Below are 21,483 nucleotides of genomic sequence, written 5' to 3' on the forward strand. Positions count from 1 at the left end.
TGGGACGGTAACAGCGTTCCGTGCACCCTTGGCATTTAGTTATGCCAGCCACATGACCACAGAGATGTCTTTGGACAGCGCTGGCTCTTCAGCTTTGAAACGGAGATGAGCACCGCCCCCTAGAGTTGGGAACGACTAGCACATATGTGCAAGGGGAACCTTTACCTTTAAGTTCCTACTGTATGTCCCAATAATGAATATTTATGTTAGGGGACACATGTATAATGCATTTGTGTCACTTTCTTTATTGAAGAAATGTGCTGTTCCCGAAAGGCTATTGAACCAAAAAGTAAAGCAACTATTTTGGATCATCCAATGCAGTGATTTTTTAAAATAGTGCTTCAATTTGATGTTTCATTCACATTTCAGAGAAAATGGTAATCTTCATCTTATATTTATAAAAAAAGCTGATTAGACTGTCAAAATCAGTCCAGCTATTGTTTATTACCATGTCGAAATTTTAGATAACATGGACTTTTTTCAAAGAATATTGGCTATATTTATATTCCATTAATTTCAACTGGTTTAAAACTCAGTTTCAACACATTTCCAACCTTCTCTCTTTACTTGGAACAATAAGTTTCAGATAAACATATAACAAACTATAAAACAGTTCTATTCCTCATATCCAATAGATTAGGCACAATGAATTCCATGTCCTCCTTGCTCAAAATGTTGTTTTTAATTGTTCTGGGATATTTTTTTTTCTCTTAAGCAGTTATTCCTTGAAATCCTAGATACCAAAATAAAACTGACATAGAACATTTTTTTAAACTGGATTCAGTGGGAAACAAAAAATATTTGGCACAGAGAGATCAGAATTTCTGGAAGCTTGCCATGAATACTTGTCTAGCATTTTCATAATAAACCGTGTATCTGTGCAATTCTTAGAAGGTTAGGTTAGCTCCAAGTATTGAATATTGAATTTATTAATAATTAAAAGTTGTATCTAGGTAACAACTTTCTTTGTTGTTGATGTGAGAAGCAGGGGAAAAAAACCTCATACCGATAATTCCAGGAAGAATTATCCCAGGAATTCTTGGGCAACGGCTTCCTTGGGTTTGTGCCAAACTATCTTAACTTTTGGGTGGAGCGGGACGTGAGATACAGACTTATCAAACAAATTGGTTTTCCTTTTAGTAGAAGAAAGACAAAAACATGCCCTTAATATTTCTTTACACAACTAAAAGGAAAATTTGGATCAGAAATGGTTTTAATACATGAATGCCAAAGGTAAATACATTCCAAGATTAGATGAAAATGAAGTAAAACCACACTATTCATGGAAGCACTAAAACGTATCTCTCCAAGATAGGTTTCAAGGACAAGAAGCTGGGAATGGAATGCAGCTGCATACAAAACATACACCCAAAACGACTGTTCTGAAAACATCTTGTTTGAATTTAATTGGACGTGGGGTCTCAGTGATGGGAGGCAACTAAGAGAGAAAAAAGTTAGACTTGGAGATTTTGGCATGTGTTTGCCAGTTCTGGCTATGCATTATTGTAATTCACTTGACTTCTAGTAAACTGCACCTTTCTTGATAAATGGAGTTAAGGATCAGTCTTACTTAGCGGTTCAAGCTGAGGCAAGTCTGACAGAAGCGAAAGCTTCAATATCTTGAACACATGTGATGGCAAAGTCACTGGAAAACACACTTTTTTTCTTTTTAGGTGATGTATATGTATATACCATATGTATATGTTTGTATGCATGTATTTTATATATTTACACATACACAAACACCAGGACTAACTTCTGATATATAGGTTAAAAGATTTTTGTGGAATGGATGTTTGTAAAAATGATGGCATTCCTTTTCTAAGTGTTGGGATTGAAATAGAAATACAATTTAAAGTTCTCTATGAAATAAAGGAGTTTCAAGGCTAGAATAGCTGGGTAAAGCAACTAACAAATTAATATCATACATCTATTAGAACAAGATAGTAAGTGATGATACAGTATTAAAAAAGTAAGTATTTCTCTCCATCCCAAATACCTATCTGTTTTACTACTTTCCTTGCCCTTCCCAATACTGTAATTGGGATGTGATTTATTTATTTATTTATTTATTTATTTATTTATTTATTTATTTATTTATTTATTTATTTATTTATTTTTTAAACTTGTATGCCACCCTATCTCCAAAAGGACTCAGGGCGGTTCACAACAATAAAAACAAACAAAATCAATGTTAAAAATACCCAATAAGATTATAAAAAGACCATGAAAATCCCCTTTAAAACCCCTTCAGTCCAAACCAGCCAGGCGAAATAACCATGTTTTAAGGTCACGGCGGAAAGAGCCGGTTTGCATAAACCATTTTTCTGGTTTTAGTCTTACAGGCAGAGCTCTGGTGAAGCGTATTAGGAATGGATTTTCACGGAGCATCAGAAAAGAATAGCTTTCTAGCAAACTAGCTCATCCATCCTGGGGAAATGAAATTTGTTTCAAATTACCTCCATTTATTTGTCTTTTCTTCTTCTTCATGGTATCATTGCAGGAAATTGATTAATGGAAATAGGAATTCTGCTGATGGTAATGATTTCAGATCTGGATCCTTAGTAGAAGGTTGGTCCATTTTATCATCCCAGCATTATTATGTCTGTCTGGCCTATAGACTAAGTCTCCATACTGTTCATTGTTGTATTAAGGGACTTCAGTCCCTTACATTTCAGTCCCAGCTGTTAGATCAAAGGTAGTGCTATATTGTATATGTGTCAGACTTTTATTATATCCTTAAAATGGTGAGGGATTAAAGGATAATTCATTGAATGAGCTAAAACCAAACTTGCTGATTTCAATACCAGAATTTTTCATTCACTGAAATAAATAGAATGTAGAAATATTTAACTTTAGATGCCTTTTATAGTAAGTATTATTACATTTATGCCCTTCTTTTGTTTCTTAAGTATAATGTGCTTATGGTGATATACTTTTTATAGATACTTTATCTTTATAATATTCTGGAGAGATAGTTCATCTAATCAAAAATCAACTGAGGAGATTTTTGAATACGAGTGTTCCTAACCTCAACTTCAAAATGTTACCATTTCATTAATGTGAAACAATGCCATATTTTTGTTCTTTGAAAGAAGCTATCTGGCTGTTTTTAGTGCTTCATTTTTACTGTACATAAGGAATATTGAAAATTTAAAAATGGAACTAAAAATGCTGTTCAACTTGTTCTTGAATTTTAGTTAATGTTTCTAGTTCATGAATATCATTGCAATTCCAAGTACAGGTTAGTAAGTATATTTACAGTTATAAATATATGCTTTATGCATCATATTGACCATTCTAATCTCCAAAATATAAACACCTGAGACCTTTGCCCCAGCTAAAAGAAAATGGTTGAAAAACATAGTAACTTTAAATTAACAATGAGTATCTATTGCTTTAAAGAAGATTGAAATGAAGGTATCTATTAGGAATGTAGGAGCAGATATAAAAAGAAGTCTGCTCAATCACTTAACTTTTTATTCTGAAGATTACAGTTTATTCATTTGTCACTTTGCTGATTAGGTGGGTCTCAATTTTGCAAATGCTGCTATGCCATTAGCTCATTAAACTTAACTCATTTACTTTCTTAGAAAGAAACTGGATGCTCAGTCCATTACTTAACTGACAATCAAAAAATATTTTTAAACACCTCAAACTAGAATTCTGAAAAGGTTAGCCAGTTGAAAATTACATACAAATTACATAATATTCATTGATATTTGGAATAGGACAGAGTTCCCCAAACATTCCGGCTTTGCAGACTGGCGTGGGGGGCAGGGAGAGGGGATGGTTTTGCATGCAGCTCCATTTGCACGAATGGCATGCATGCGTGGCCCCCTCACATAAATGAAATCTGTATGCAAGTGCTTGATCACTGTTCACGCAAATAGGGATGCATGTACACACACACATCCTCACCCCCATTTCCACAGCCCAATTGCAGACAACTCATGGCCCAAGACACATCTGTGGCCCAGAGTTTCGGGATCTCTGGAATAGGCAATTTTGAAGAATAGATCACTTTTGTAATAACCATATTTGCCATAAAACATACAAACTCAAACCATTTTATTTCAAATCATACACACATATAATAAAACTAGTTAAAATTACTACTCTTTAATAAATAGCAGAGAGGTGCCATTCCTGCAAATTCTGAAACATTTCTTCCAAATCAGTGGAACAATCCTACCCACTGAGAATAAAAAGGGAATTCATGTAAAAGTCACAACTAGAAACCTGTCTGATAGCTTGCAGATGTATTCAGCAAAACAGATTTCCAACTTCCCCCTGCAGACTTTAATATGAAATATACTTAGAGATGTCAGGACCCAAAGACACCAGTGACACTGATAAAGTTTGGACAATGAAGTTATGTAAACTGCCTTTCTTTCACTATATAAGTATAGACTCTAATGAGAAATGAACAGCAGTGCGAACAGAATTCCTCAGAAATGGTTGGGGAATTCTGGGAATTCACTCATCTTAAAGCTGCTAAGTTTGGAAAGCACTGATCTAAATAATATTCTTTTTTAATGATCACTGACCAGAATTGCAAAGAAAAAGACATCAAACATAAAAATAAAGTAAAAACAAAACAAGATAAAATATTACAATTGGTGGTATTTTTGTCAGTGGATAATTAATCTCTGCTTAATTTTACAGATAGAGTAACAATATTTAGCTACAATCAGGGAGTCTAAATCATTGACCAGATAACAAAAACTGTACCAAAAAATGTTCAGAATTTCCTGGGTATTTTACCATGCAAAGAGTTATAAGATGGATTCTTAAATCCTTATAGAGGGTACAGTATAGCAGAACATGAGCTGCAGTTTCAACAGCCCCTTGTCCACAGAAACATGTTCTCAGTTCATAGGGGACATTTTTATACCTTGTTTCTCCAAAAAGAAGGCCGGGTCTTATTTTCTTTTGATCCCCCCCAAAAATGCCTACGCCTTCTTTTTGGAGGGTTCTAATTATTGACTCACCTTGTGGTGGTGGCACTGACAGCCCCGCCCAGCAGGAGCCCACTGCTGGCCCACTTCTTCTGCTGGCTCACTTCTTCTTCTCCAGATCAATCTGGAGCTCTGTTATCGGCTGCAGATGCCTTCCAGCAGGCATCTAAAGACAAAATGGAGGGCAGGCGATGCGAATGAGTGGTGGCAAGCAGCCACAAAAGAAGTGGCTGCAGAAGAAGGCGAGGCAGGTGTCGGGGTGTAAGTAGGGCAGCTCCACCCCCCCATCCCCACCCTAGCTTATTTTTTACCTGTGTGCCTTGCCCCACCCCCTGCACGCCAGGGTGGGCGGGGTCTTAATTAGGGCTAATTTTGTGGGTGGGGCTTAATTTGAATCCATGCGCTCAAAAACGTGATAGGGCTTCTTTTCAAGGTGGGTCATCTTTTTGGAGAAACATGGTATTAGTCCTCCAAAACTATTGTTGAAGAGAATTGAAGCATTCTACATGTACACTAAATGGTATGTGTAAGTATCTCACTGGTTTGTAAAAAGGAGCTTGACTGGTCAGAAAAAAATGTTCTAAAACGGTTGTCAAACTTGCAGCCCATGGACCGAATGTGCCACATGCTGGCCACAACCACGCCCGGTTTAGCTCAGGGGAAAAAATTCATGATACATCATGTGATGATGCCATGACGATGCGAGTTTGACGCCCCTGTTCTAAACAATGATCTGAGAGAAGACAGTGGGGGTCACTACATTGTGAGCTAAACCATAGATAGAATTTCTCCAGCTGACCTTAGTGCATGAGTTGAAAGACTTTGAGAAAGCTTTCTGTTAAGTACTTGGGTCAAATCCATGTCAGAGTTTATTGGTTAGTGTAAACTCCTTGAATTGGGCCTAGCAGTTCATAACAAAAGCACCATGTAGTGCTTTTAGGAGTGGGCTTATTGGTTGGCTATCCTGATTAACAACAAGATAACAATATTCTGTAAATGTTTACAAAACATTTTCAAGGATAGCCTTCCATAGAGTTAGTGACATCTTCAGCAAATTTAAATGATGCCCAATGATGATAATCACAGAAATTCTATGATGGTGTTCTTGTCTTATATCTTGCCAGATATAAATGCATAAATTACAGCATGTGAAGACTGATTGAAGTAATCCACTTGTAATGTTATTAAGATACATACTCTTCAGGCTAGGCTAGAGTTGTAGATGAGAATGGAGAATGGGCCTCCTTATCATACTATGGAGTTAGGGAGACCCCTTAAGTTATATATCGATTCCTCCAGAGATAGCATTCTAACTTTCAAAGCAAGTCCTAATTCTTAGGCTGGGCAATCTTCTATCACTATTGTATTTGAATTGAAGTTTAATTTGCCAGCTCTCTTCTAGTCCATCAGAGCCTCTAGGTCAAAAAGAGAGATAGGCTTCAATTTATGTGAGGAACTGTCAATAATTCTTTAATATAAGAAGGCTCTTGCTTCTAGCTCAGCAGGAAGGAACAAAGATACTAGGGAGAAAATTCCAGCTATAGACATTGTTATTAAAAGTGTACTATTTTCTTCCATACTATCTGATTTCTAAAGCTCCTGGTATGGACATCAGTATGCACAAGGCCTCTGGGTAAAAAAAATACCTTTTATGCAAATTAGCAAGAGAGAAACAGCATGACTTTTTTTTAGCAGAATATAAAACTGAAGATCTAGGAAATATATTTTATTCTACAACATAGTGTCATATTAAATAAATGGTGAAATGATTAAATAACAGTGTGCACAATCAAACCAACATTAAGAACATCTTTCTGTGTCCTGTTGATTTTAGTAGGAATAAACTTATTGTTGGAGTTTAACTTTGACTGTGACAGTGAGATTATAAATTACCAATTAGTGTATTAAACTGAATAATTGCATAAAAGTATATTTTAGCTACAGCATTTTCAGTTCACCTCAAAGGTGGAAAATTATAAACTTGACTGTTTAGATAATTGCAGTTTTAATACGGAAATCAGATTAATTAAAGTGAAATAAATTGCTGTTTTTGACAGGTGACATAAATTAAGTTAGAAAATAAATTTGGAAAATGATGTGTGATAGAAACCTAGGATTCACATCATATAAAGATTTAAGATAATAACCAGTGCCTTAAATTGTACTTGGAAGCCAACTGGCAAGGAAGCTCCCACATCTAAGGTATTACCTGTATAAAATATAAAATAGAATCTGTCAGCACAAATTGCTGAATTTTGAATCAGTTGTAACTCCCAGAGAACTAAGATAGGAGGTATAAAGGGCATGAGAAACTGTCAATAAAACCTTTTCCTCCAAAAGCAGAAGAAATTGGAGCACAACTGGAACTGTGCAAAGGCTATACTAGCCACCCACTCATCTAAGGTTACATGTCTGGTAGTGGAAAACTACTTTTAACTGCCTATAAAACTTCCCAAATATATATTTCCTTGATCTGGGGTCATTGCTGGTTTAAATTTCAGAACCCAGATGAATGTGTTTTAGAAAGGAGAACATTTCAACCGCTTAGATTTTGGTAATACAAGGCATGTCTATCCTCTTAACCACAATTACAGATAGACTTGGCATACTGTATCATGAGCCAGAATTTGATGACCAGCTTTCTGGATCCTGAGATTAAGCACTGACCCAGAAAGGAGATGGTCCTCAAATAACCAACCTTTTGTGTTCCTTGTAAAGCCTCATTGCATGCTTCCCATTATCTGTCATCATCTTAATTCTGCTTGCTTCCTTTCCATTCCCTGCATCCCATTACTAGTAGAGCACATTTCAAAGCTAATCATATCTTCCCTAACAGACTCCAAAACCATAACCTCAATATCAATCTTTCTATAGATGCACTTATTGAACACAAAAGGCGAAGAGGACAGAAGAGGATGAGATGGTTAGATAGTGTCATCAATGCAGTGGGTGTGAGTTTGGGAAGGCTCAGGGAGATAGTGGAGGACAGGGAGTCTGGTGTGTTATGGTCCATGGGATCTCAAAGACTTGGACATAACTTGTGACTAAACAACAACAAATAGGTGCACTGAATAACATCCCTCAACAACCCCTAAATCAAAATGCCCATGTCCTTTCATCTGCTACAATTTTATGCTATAATAATCCCTGTCCCTATCTCTCAACCCCATCATGCTCACTCTTATATGGAGTCAATGGGAGGGTTATGACATCACAGTGTATGAGAATCCTCAGTTTATATTCTACTTCCAGGTGTCAATATATTCCCTAGCTCAAAATAACAGGAAACTACACTAGCCACTTTCAAGAATTGTGGCCAGTGGTGTCTCCAAGAGCTGCCAAAACAGGGCCCTTGTCCTTTTCATTGCCCATCATGGCAGGAAGCAGCCAAGATGATGGGCACAAATACTTGATCAAAGCCCTGTCCTGCCATTTCATACAAAAGACAAGTCTTCAATCATGTTGTGGCACCTGCCATCTTGATCTTCTGGTCATTGCAGAATCCCCCTTCTGCACGCTAAACATGTCTCATATGTTCCTATACAATGCCAATTCCAGAATAGTAAGGTATCACCTGAGCAACATGATATCTCTCTAGCTATTGAAAGTTAAATGAGACTATTATAGCTGGAATAGATATATTAACTTTACCTTTATAATCTTTGTATTACTCTGGGCAAAAAAACCCCCTCTCAAATTATTCAGGCAGGTTAATGAGCTTTACTTTCAGCACCTCAAACCATTAAAAAGATCAGTTCCAATAATCTAAGTTTTAAAAATCAACTGTACAATTCTAATGTAAGATTTTATTTTACTGTTCTCCTAAATGGTAGTAAATAGCTTTATCCGTGATATATTGGTTGCACTTGTATTAAATTATTGTCTAGCTGTCCCTTTGACTTCTTTCTACTTTCCAGATTGCTGTAAGAGATAACAACATTACAGCTAGAGATCATTTTTCCTATATTAAATCTGTTACAGACTGTTCCATTCCTAATTACTCTGAAAAGACACTGAACTTGCTGTCAGTTTCTTCTTTCTCATTTAAAAGCAGTTCAGGTTAGTTACTGACTAGTTAACTTTAGTCAGTCTATACATTTTTGGGTGTACTGATTTTAAAATGAAAAGTTCTAAAATAAAAATGAATTACAGAGTTTGTGGCCGAAAATTAGAAATATGCCAAGTTCCTTCTAAAGGATAAATGTATAATGTGGAAATTTGGCAATGATAACTGTAGGCGTATGTTAGGAAGGGACAAATGATGAAATGAGTTATGCATTGTAATTTAAGCTCCACCTCTTTTGCTCTTGTATTGTACTATCACTTTCTATACTATTTATGGAGAAAAGTGTGTGATGTCATGATACTTATTATTTTGATTCTGAGATGACACTTGATTATAGCACTGATACTCCAAGACTCATCTCTCACATGCCTTTCAAACCACTGCCTTGATATGTAACAATAACAGAACAAAAGACGTTAAACTGAGCTAACCTAAAGAACAGAGTTTATTTTTCTCAATAAAATTTACAAAAACAGTCAATTAACAAAGTCTTTAAAAAAAGCAAGAACAGCATTGTATGCTTAAAAGAAAGTTCCAGTATTAAGACACCAAGAAATAGAAAAATAACCCACCCTCAAAAATCACATCATCAGACAATTGTTATAAACCTAAAACTATCCTAGATTACTTCATGAATTGATGTGATGTGTCAAACCTAATTAAGCATCTGGTGCCTTTGTAGTTTTATAAAACTGTAACAGTTCAAATGAAACAATATATATAAAACAACCTTGATCTTCAAGATGATGAGTTACTCTTGGCATGTTCGATCTCCTGAACAAAGGAGAAGAGAGCTTGAACTTTATATACAGGAAATATGAGTGCGAAATCCTATGGCAAAATGTCTTGGTTTTCATCCGTACAGCTGACAAAACATGAATAGTGAATTTCTAAATCCGATTGAACTTCTGAATCAAAACAATAGTTCTGTTACAATCATTGAGTCTAATGCTTCTTATCTCTCTCTCTCTCTCTCTCTCTCTCTCTCTCTCTCTCTCTCTCTCTCTCTCTCTCAATTTGGATGATGTTTCTGCATGTATAGAAATAGAATTCTTCAAATTGATCCAAGCTCAAATTGAATCAGGACAATTTATCCTGTAAGAAACATTGAGAATTAAAGGAAAACTTTTCTTTTATAGCTGAGGAGGCTGCAAAAAGCTGTCTTAGATAAGGGCTAGAGCAATATCAAGAGTGTGTTTTTATTGGTATATCGATATTTAAACAGTTTCTGGCATGTTTGTCTCATTGTGAAATGCAAATGAGAAAGATTCTTAATGCAATGAGGATTATGCTTTATACGATCTTGACTTGAATAGAAGTGGCAGATTAATTACATGTAGAAAAAAGGATTTTTTCATGAAGATTTCTGAGTTAGCCTAGGCCCTCCTTATGAATCTAGACTAAGTGTGTTGAACCTATGTGCATGCGTATGTGTGTGTGTGTGTGTGAGGGGGGAATCTACAGCAAATATGGTGGAGTTTTACTTTGGGAAAGGACTTATACACACAAAGCAGGATTTCTACTCTTTGCAGAAAACTAGAGGAACACAATTTCAGGGCACAAGATTTAAAAAGTGTGTTGACTTCTTAATGATTTTAATGAAAGATTCTTGGTAGGAAAATAAATATCCATGCAAAGTCCATTCCTATAATGTATGGCAATTTAGGATAACTTTGAGAAGAAGTCCAGATTCTTACTATATTTACAAGTTGATTTACTTTCTCTGTTTCTAAAAGTAGCTTTCCAGATTGATGCTCCCCCCCCCACTTTTGTATCTTTGGCTACAATCTCTGTACCAATGTTTCTCAAACTTGGCAACCTTAAGACATCTAGAGTTCAACTCCCAGAATTCTGGGAATTGAAGTCCAGATGTCTTAAAGTTGCCAAAGTTAAGAAACATTCTATTTACTCATATTTAGGAATCCTTTCCATTGAATGTGTTGGACTTACTGCTGAATAGAGTGAATTATGAATGCTATATATGATGTATAGTTGAGCAGTTGATGATTAAATTTACCATATGCTTGAAGTAGATCTGAAAGGAAAGGGTTGTGAATATATAGATGCATGTGTATGTATAAACCCACAATCTCACCAAAGACATAAAACAATGGATAATTCTATATTTCAGAAAGAAGTGTGTAATATTTATGTTAGGCTTATAATCAAGGTTTATAAGATTTGTGTAGCAACAGATGTTAAAGCATAGTTATGCCATGAGCAGACATCTGGAATTTGTCCATTCATCTGCTATTTTAATTTTGCCTTTTTATTTGTGGTTGTGTATGCCAAATTGATTTTCACATAAGACACTAGATTTCTTCAATTCTCTATTCTTTCTGCCAGATGGTATGAGCAAGCATGCATCATATTTTGCTTTTGGCAGTTTTTCAGATATATAGTTGAATTTAAGAAATATTAAAATGCTCTGAGAAAAGCTTGAAAGTATTTCCTAGGATCTGTAAAATGCTACCGTATTTTCCGGCATATAAGACGACTTTTTAACACATGAAAATCTTCTCAAAAGTCGGGGGTCGTCTTATACGCCGGGTGTCGTTCTCCTGTAACCAGGCAGACCAGCCCGAAAGGCTCTGATGAGCCTTAAATGGCTCTGGTGATCCAAGCTCTGACGATCTGCTAATCAGGCAACTCAGCTGGGATCGCCAGAGCCATGGAGAAGAAAAAAAGTTTTCCCCCTCCAGCTTGCTTACCTTAGCTGCTAGTCGCAATGCTTGCCTTGCTTCGCTTGCCTGAATCCATTCCATCAGCAAGCAACTCCCTGCCTGCAATCAAGCAAGCAGGGAGTTGTGGACTTCAACTCCCAGAATTCCTCAGCCAGCAAAACAAAGCTGGCTGAGGAATTCTGGGAGTTGAAGTCTACAAGTCTTAAAGTTGCCAAGGTTGGAGACCCCTGTTCTATTGGGTAAGGTTTTTTCCCCTTTGGGATCTTTAAAAAAAATAGTTAACTGGGTTTTTTTTTAGTTGTTCTTTTTTAGACATAGCCATTTAAAGTTTAGGAAGTTTTAAATTTAGCTTTCATATAAAAATAAAATAAAATAATATTTGTGCAGCTTTCTGAGATTTAGTGTGTTTTTGTAGTATTTCACTCTAATTACACAAACACACAAAATCTCACAAAGCTGTATGTGGAATTTTGTGTGTGTAAAGTGTGAAAGTTGTTTTTTTGGGCTTTTTGTGGCTGTGTGAAGTTCCTGCTTGTTGCAGGGGCCATTTTGGGTCTAGCACAGCTGCTTTTACATTGTGGGTGAGCCAGCTGATGTTTTTAAATTTTTATTTGGTGTGCGTTGGAAGAGGGGTAGTCTTATATGGCGAGAATAGCCCAAACCCTATATTTTAACAGGAAAAGTCGGGGGTCGTCTTATACACCCAGTTGTCTTATACGCCGGAAAATACGGTAATTGTTAAAGAGATGAGGGAAAACAAGAGATTTCCAAGATAAAAGCCATGTTAATACATTAGTGCTGGATTTTGAATGGCTGTAAATGTTGATTAAATATAATGCTGATGTTTTTAAGGGGTATTAACATTTCTATTAGAAATGATGTTTTGAGGGGTAGGAGTTGGGATTTCGTTAGGCATAGTGTACTTCACCACAAGCAGTCTCCAATTGACATTTCTGACTGATACACACTCTGAAGCAAGCTCTGATAAAGAAGTCTTGTTCCATAAGATTAATTTCCTTAAATGCCCAATCAGATCTTTTTGTTGATCTCTAACAGTGGGCATATAGAAGCATTCTGTTCAGAGCTATTAGAGAGAGAGCATTGGTAGCATTAAAGGCAGCCCTTGACTTACAAACTTTCATTGAGCGACTGTTCATAGTTACAACAGCGGTGAAAAAGTGACTTCTGACTGGTTGTCCCACTTACAACTGTTGCAACATCCCCGTGATCACATATTCAAAATTCAGGCTTTTGGCAACCCAGCATGCATTTATGATGGGTTGCAGTGTCCCAGGGTCATGTGATCACTGTTGGCAAGCTTCCCAGCTGGCTTCCAGCAAACAAAGTCAATGAATGAAGCTGTATTCACTTAACGGCTGCATGACTTTAACAGCTGGAATGATTCGCTTAACAGCCATGCAAAAAAGGTTATAAAATCAGGCATGACTCAATTAACAACCATCTTGCTTAGCAATGGGAATTCTGGTCCCAATTGTTTTCGCAAACTGAGGACCAGCTGTAGCCACCATGATTTTTGTTAGAAAAGATCCGAAATATAGCTACTGTGAGCCCCGAAGTTAGGGGTGAATTGTTCATGGAAAGAAATATACCCAGTGTTCTGTTCTGCTGAAGTCCATAATCATTATGAAGAAAAGCAATGTCTCTCTCAGTTTGAGTTCCAAATTGGGTGAAATAATGCACTGCTTTCATAGATATAAATCCAGGGTACAAAGTCTCTCAAATTCTAGAGTAATAGAATTATTATCAGAGGTAGTATTCAGCAGGTTCTGACCAGTTCTGGAGAACCGGTAGCGGAAATTTTGAGTAGTTCGGAGAACCGATAAATATCACCTCTGACTGGCCCTGCCCCCATCTATTCTCTGCCTCCCAAGTCCCAGCTGATCGGGAGGAAATGGGGATTTTGCAGTAACCTTCCCCTGGAGTAGTGGGGGGGGGGGAATGGAGATTTTACAGGCCTCGCCCACAGAACCGGTAGTAAAAAAATTTGAATCCCACCACTGATTATTATTTTTTTATGTATGTTCAGAGATGAATTCTATCCTCACCATCTGGGCCAGAAAATACCTGGAAGGCTGAATTAATGTACAGGTGCTTAATGTCCACTTATGGTATTTTTTTCATTCTACATGTTTAAAAATTCAAAGCTGTTGTTGAGTTTTAGGATAAACATCACAGCTACTTAAGTATAATATTTCTTCCCAAATTGTATTGAATTTTGAAACAATTACAAGGCGGTAAGACCAAATCATATGAAGGAAAGGCTCTACATTAATTGTTGTTTTTGTCACGTGTATTCTTTTTGCATCATTTTTTTCTACAACAAAAATTATCGGCAACACTTTCCTGTTTTGTTTTTAGTGAAAAGAGACATAAAAGAAACTCCATTCTCTTTTCCCAATCTGGTTACCTCCAGATAACTTTCCTTATCCCAACTAGTATGACTTCTGCATGTTATTTATTTCTTCTGCTTCATGTAGAAACCAAGTCAAAAGGTTACTCTAAAGCAAAGCTCTATAACCTCTTCGTTTTTAATGGAGGACTTAATTATCTATTAAATATATATCCCATCTTTCATTCCAAAGCTTAAATCTCTTTTTTATTTTCATCATGCCATAGGACAGTCTTTGCCAAAATGGGGAAGCTACTGCTTTAGTTTATTACCATCAGTTTGCACAGGCAATGCTGGTGCCCATGCTACCAGAGGATGGTATTCTTTTTAGTTTCTAAAAGCAAAATACGGGTATCAGGTAGGCATGATGGTCCTTAGGTTTTTATTGCTTGACATTAATCACATTTATGGGAATATTTTATAAGTTTTTATAGCAATTATATGATTACTATCTGTTGCAACAATCAGAACACAAACGGAGAAGCTATTGTGTGGTCTGGAATAATAGGCAATTGCCAGGAAAGTTATGGAAGAGAAATGTATGTTTTGGAAATGAACCACTCAAAAAAGCTCAAAAAAGTTAAGATGTTTCATCCACAGTTTTTGTTTTTTATAGTCAGTTTTAAATCCCCTGAACCAAATAAACCTTTGATTCCAAACACTAGCCGACAAAAAGAAATGACTGAAGAAATAGAGACATCTTATGGCAATAGCATATATTGCACATATAAAAAACATTGAAGGAGATGAAAGAAAAATTAAAGATTACAGGCTTCTGGAATTAACGACTCATCTTTCTAAGAATGCGACATTTCTTCACTTTGCTTAGTTTCTTTTTTTTTTTTTACATAGGGTCTAAGACACAATACATGATGGTTACCATGACTCTCAAACGAACATATGCTAATTCTTCTTTTAGCTTTGTGACAGTTTGAGAACTTCCACCAATAACATCTTCTTCATTTCTTGAAATCCTTCAAAGTTTCCTCAAAAGAAGTTTTTTCAAAGATACCTTGAATATTTAATTATGTCAAAACTAGAACTAATTTTAAACTATATAAACAATGTTGTGCTTCAGTGGTTAGATGATCTAGATATTGATATTTGAACATAGATCTTTTTAACGTTTATATTTTATTGGATTCTACTAATCTAGTTAAAATGGTAATATATATTGCTAGTCCATGTATGATATGCCATATGCTAAACAAACGAACTAATTAACAAACAAACTTTTAGCTCTTTCTCACGATAACATTTTCAGCTTGCTGTTTTTCCTGAGGATTACACAATGAAGGAAGGATTAAATTCATTACTATCATCATGACTACTACTTATTTATGCTTATTAGTTACATAGGATCATGTGTTTTAATTACCTTGAAAAGACACATTCTATGTGTTGTGATAGGAATGGAAAGAGAATATGTAATAAAAGACCCAAAAGTTGCTTCTTGAAAAAGCACTTTTGGGAGGGCTTCCGGTTTGCTCTTCGTAGCCACCAGACGGTCTCTCGGGACCGCCAGCCCCTTCGCCTGTAAAGAGCCGCCTGTACAGCGCAAAGGCGGCTCTAAAAACCCCATTTCCAGGAGGAAATGTGGGATAGAGCAGGTGAGTGTAGGTAGAGCTCTCCGTAGCCCCCAGGGTTTTTTTTTTTTACTCTTGGGGGCGGGCGGAGGAAGCTCCCTATAGCACTCGCCGCCCGCTCCGGGCGTTGGGAGACTTCTGCCTTTTTGCAGAACAAGGCTACGAAGACAAGCTTCTTAAGATATTTAACAGATTAACTAAAGATGATGAGATTTGGATCTGGACCTGTGACCCTAAATTGCAAGTATTAATACTTATTTCGCAAAGGATATTCAACAAAGTAAAAAAGACCTTTTAAAATGGCGATTGCCGAAACTGGAGCAGGGAAGCTGAAAAGAGAAAGTCCTTCCGTTTCTTATTAAGTTACAAAGTAGCAGAATAAATGCTCCTGGTTACATTTGAAGGGATATGAGCTGGACCTGTGGCCCTGAATTGCAAGTATCTCACTTATTTTATAACAATTATTGAAGAAGGAAAAGGAAAAGGAAAAAAGAATCTTTAAAAAGGGCGATTGCCGAGGCTTGAGAAGGGGCTGAAAGGGAGAGTCCTTCCGTTTCCTATTGAGATACAAAGTAGCTGAATAAATATTTTTGGCTACACTTGAAAATAAAGCTCTACTTTTGTGTTTTTTCTCTTCCTGGAGATTTGATATTGATCTTGGTTGGAAAGAAGTTTTTTTTTTTTCTCTGCTGCCTCTCTTTTCTTTTTTTTAAAAAAAATAGTTTGTCTGTGTTGAAATATGGCATTAAAGCCGGACAAACAAGCAATGGGGGGGGGGATTCCCCCATTAACAAATTACGTGACCAAGTTTTAAAGCTCCAGTCTCAGAAAACTGATTTTAATATAATTGAATTTCTTTTGGAGGAGATTGTAAGAAGGGATGAGATTGTGAATCAGAACTTTGAAAAATTTAAGCAGGAAATTAAAGAATTAGTGCAATTAAAGTTTGATATTCTGGATCGAAAGATTATAAAAATGGCTAATGGCTTTGTAGAATTTATGATTAAGTTGGATGAAAATACTAACTTATTAGAGTCTAAAGTGGAAGAAATTGAGGACAATTTGGATAATAAAATACAAAAAATTGAAAATGATTTGACAAACATTCAAGACAATAGCTCAGAAGAAAAACCTAAAATGGAGGTTGAACAAAAGTCTTGTAATGCAGAAAATTTACAACAACGGATTGAAAGAGAGGTCCTAATGGTGCATTACAATTTTACAGAATATGCGATCAGACTCAGAGGTTTGCAGGAAAATAACAGAGATGATTTAAGGAAAATATCTTCTGAAATTCTGGCTGGGATTTTAAAGGTTCAACCTGAGGAAGTGTTTTGTAGGATTGACAGAGTGTACAGAATAAACTCCTGGATTGCAAAGCAAAGGCAATTGCCTAGAGATGTGGTGATTTATTTTACAGATAAAGAAATTAGGAATAATATTGTGCAAAATTCCTTCAATTCTACTTTGCAATTGTATGGAAGAAAGATATGGATCTACAAAGAGCTCCCCCCCAAGATGTTAACGGAAAGGAAGAAATTTGGTTTTCTGGTGACTGAGTTAAAATACAGAAATATTCCATTTAGGTGGGATGCCCCAGTTGGCATAATATTGAGATATCAAGGAGAAAGATACCAATTAGATACTGTTGAAAAAGCGGAAGAATTTTATCAAAAAATTTTGAAAATGAACTTAACATCTATAGGCACAATACAGGATAAGCAGAAGGAGTTGGAAATAAAGGGAAAACATCGAATTACAGAGGTTGCGGTAGACAAATTGCCTTTGGATTCTCTCGATACCCCAGCTGGATTATCTACAAATATGAGAGAAGCGGCATCTGATTTCAACGTGATGATTCACCAAGTTAAAGACAAGTATGGAAATCAATTAGCTGATATACAATTGGCAAAAAAGAAATATGAGATACAAAAACAAAACCAACAAGATCAACTTATAAAGCAGAATGAAAACCGATCAGTTGATATACAACTTGTAGAAAGGAAAACAGGATGGAAATTAAACCCACAAAAAGAAAAGAAAAAAAGAAATAGGTCTCATAAAAACAGAAATTTCTAAATTAAGCAACGGTGAAGCCAGTGATTTTAAAAAAATGAATGAATATGTGAAAAGATAGTGGAGGCGAAGTATTGGTTAATATCATCCTGAGGACAGTGACAGACCTCTGCAATGCCGTAATTTTGGGATGTGAAAAGAGCCTTAAACTGTTGGATTTGAATTATCTATTTTGGATTTCTTTCTTGTATTGATAAATATATTATAACTATTCTGAGCTACAAGGCAAGAGAGCTACGTTGGGGCATGCAGAAGATCTGGTTGTTACCCATTACGATGATGGGAATTAATAATCCTGATGAAAGCCACAATTACAACTATATGGAATATAATCATAATGTCACTCGGGTGGTTGTTTTTACTTTTATATATATATGAGGATATTCATTACTGATGGGGGCAGATGATGACTGAAGACTTTGAACAAACTGTTGCACCAGGATGCTACGTTACCCAATTATGGATGAGGGACTCAACAATCCAGTGGAAAGACATCAAAGAAGATATTATATGGATTATAAATTTAAAGTTATTGTCTTTTTTTTTTAAATAACGGAATATATATATATATATATATATATATATATATATATATATATATATATATATATATATATATTAGCAGAGTGGGCAGTGGATTAAAGATATTAAGAATTGTTGTGCATGGTAATTTTGTAGGAAAGTGGGTGGAAATATGTTAGTCTACTGATGGATTAGCTTAAGAAAAGGGATGTTTAAGTGATATATTTAGGGTAGTGGAGGAAATGGATAGAGTTGAATAAATGTTAAATTAGGATTTATGGGGAAGGCTGCTTTGAAATGTTATATTAATATACACAAAGAATAAACGTTAAAGTAGGATCTATTATACAGTCTTAAAGTGGAAGGTTGCTTTGAAATGTTGTAATAATATATAGATATAAGTTTTGGGGAGGACAAAAAGGGCAGATTATTGCTAAATTGGGAGTTATAATAATATTATGCTAAACTAGAAGTTATCATACAATGTTATAGCAGTGCTTTTTTTTTTGAAATGTATGGTAAAAGGGGAAAGTAACAATATTAATAATATTTTTAGTAAGTAAGGGTCAGTATATAGAGGAGGGAGTAAGGCGATGGTAAAATATTATGTAATCTGTTATGAATTAGGTTTTTGGTGTGAAGAAGTCATGGGGGGGATGGGTGGCGAGGGGGGGTTAGGGAGGAGGGGGGGAAGGAAAAAAGGGGGGAAAATTTGTATTTGAAAACTTTTTCAATAAAAAAGCACTTTGGGGACAAACATGACCTGGATGACTTGAATCTCACAGATATGTATTAAAAGAGATTAGATTATTTACAAAAGGTTTCTCTAACTTCATACTTCCAGATATATTTGGTTATGATACCTGTCCTTATCAGTCTCCAAATACTCTTTTATGTTTGAAAAAGGGAATGTAAATGCAACAGGCATTCTTACATAACATTCCCAGAGACTTAAGCGATTTCCTATGAGTTCCCAATAAGGATTTTTAATATCAGGGGATTTGAAGTTAAATAGATAATTTGTTCAAGTACCAACCAAAATAAATTAAAGCTGCAGCAATAAATCTAGCCTGGGTTTATTCTCACTTCAAACAAATTGATATTTCAGTTGAGCATATATGGCTTTCTCTCTTGATCCATACATATAGTACTCAGGTCCACATAATTTTTGTAGGGAGTGGCTGGATTGAATGAAATGCATATATAAAATGTTTAAACAAAATAAACTTTAATAAGTACCTATTCAAAATATTACCTTTTGCCATTTTCCTTGGTTAACTCTTAAATCAAGAGTTATCAAATTTGCTTGCAACTACCTACTGTGTTCCCCCAAAATAAGACCCTGTCTTATATTTTTTTGAACCCTGAAATAAGCACTTGGTCTTATTGCCACGCGCTCAAAAGCACGATTGGGCTTATTATAGGGGATGTCTTATTTTGGGGGAAACAGGGTAGTCGGTCACATTCCTCAGTTTAGGAAGTCTATTTTAAGTAATTAAGTGTTCTTCAAAGATGAGATCTCCATCAATGTTGCCACCTAATCAGGGGTGAAATCCAGCAGGTTCTGACAGGTTCTGGAGAACTGGTAGCGGAAATTTTGAGTAGTTCGGAGAACCAGCAAATACCACCTCTGGCTGGCCCCAGAGTGGAGTGGGAATGGAGATGTTGCAATATCCTTCCCCCAGGAGTGGGGAGGGAATGGAGATTTTGCAGTATCCTTCCCCTGCCATGCTCATCAAGCCACGCCTACCAAGCCACACCATGCCCACCAAACGCACAGAACCAGTAGTAAAAAAATTTGAATTTCACCACCACCCTAATAAATTCATGGAACTCTTGATGTAGTTTTCATAGCCACAATATGACAATAGTTAACAACTGAACAAGCAAAATTGTTGAAAACAATTGTCAGTTCTGATCTACTGTAATCAGATCAGAAGGGTCTCAAAGGGCTGCAGACAAACAATTTTAGGGCTGCAGAAGGGCTAAGGCTGCTTTAAAGCATATTGGAGGTCCAAGAAACAAAGCTGGAAGCAAACCTGTTAGAAGCCCAGGGTTAGAAAAGCAGTAGCTTCATGTTTATTCTGCATTAGTAAATAAAAAGCTTTGCTGAATGACCATGCTCCACCTTATGTTCTGATCTAATTTGCTTTCAATACATACTGTTAATATTAGCATCTAAAGTGAAGTTAACATTCAGTGCAGTTCTGTATCTGTGAGGTAATCTTAAACTAAAAAAAATGACTTTTTCTCCCTAACATTTAGCATCCTGTGGCATCACTCCTAGGATATAGCAAATAAAGCTCCTTCTTCCCATATTGATTTTTTATTCACTAAAGGCAACAATTTCTGCCAGTCCAATTTAAAACCCACCTAAAGGCTTTACTCTACCAAATGCCAAATTCCTTCAGCTCACAGTTTAATCAACTGCATTGCTAACTTTCCTGTAACCCTGAATTATCAGGCATCAGCCATGCTCAAACTGATGCTTATGAATATCCCTGAGATGTCAGCAGGAATCCTCCTACTAAAAGTTGTTGTCTTAGGGACAAAATAAATACTGTATATGTAGAAGCAACATCTTGGATATTATGCTACATCTCATCAATTTTGCTTGGAATGACAAATTGGTTGCGCCTACACTTCATTAAAGATTCCATGTTCAATTCTCAACATTGGTAAGTAGATTAAAAAAAATTCCATCTTAACACTCAGAATGGACATTGACTTACCTGAATGTCCTTTTTCGGAACGCTGCGTATACACTCCAGCATTGGGAAAATCCTCTTCTCTGACAGCAACTGAGAGAACTTTTTTTTCCTACTTATCTCCCACTCTGTGCTCTCTCCACGCCCCCTTTTGCACCCGAATCCCCAGTCTTGAACGAAGACACCACAGGTGAACTACAACAAATTTTATTAACACAAAACCACCATAAGTAAACAACCAAAGAAAGGGAGGGAAATGGAGTGTATACGCAGCGTTCCGAAAAAGGACATTCAGGTAAGTCAATGTCCATTTTCCAGAACGCTGCTACTACACTCCAGCATTGGGACATACCCAAGCCTAACTTTCAGGGCCGGGCAAAACACTATTCAACTCAGGAGCCCCAGCCACCACTGCTTGCAAAACTCGTCGCCCAAAAGATGCCTCAGCCGAAGCATAGGCATCAATCCGG

The 21,483-nt window shown here is 36.2% G+C and overlaps 1 long non-coding RNA gene across 6 annotated transcripts in view; it reads left to right on the top strand.

Moving 5' to 3' along the window:
* Positions 1 to 21,483, top strand: part of LOC148112599 (uncharacterized) — an 80,415-nt gene that overhangs the window by 5,883 nt on the left and 53,049 nt on the right. For all 6 annotated transcript variants that reach the window (XR_015729102.1, XR_015729101.1, XR_015729099.1 and 3 more), the window contains exon 2: positions 2,504 to 2,571. This is a non-coding gene — a long non-coding RNA (uncharacterized LOC148112599). The remainder of the gene's footprint in view (positions 1 to 2,503; positions 2,572 to 21,483) is intronic.

The sequence above is a fragment of the Pantherophis guttatus genome, chromosome 8, assembly GCF_059756535.1.
Source record: "Pantherophis guttatus breed Tessera chromosome 8, ASM5975653v1, whole genome shotgun sequence".
In the NCBI taxonomy this organism is placed as follows: domain Eukaryota; kingdom Metazoa; phylum Chordata; class Lepidosauria; order Squamata; family Colubridae; genus Pantherophis; species Pantherophis guttatus.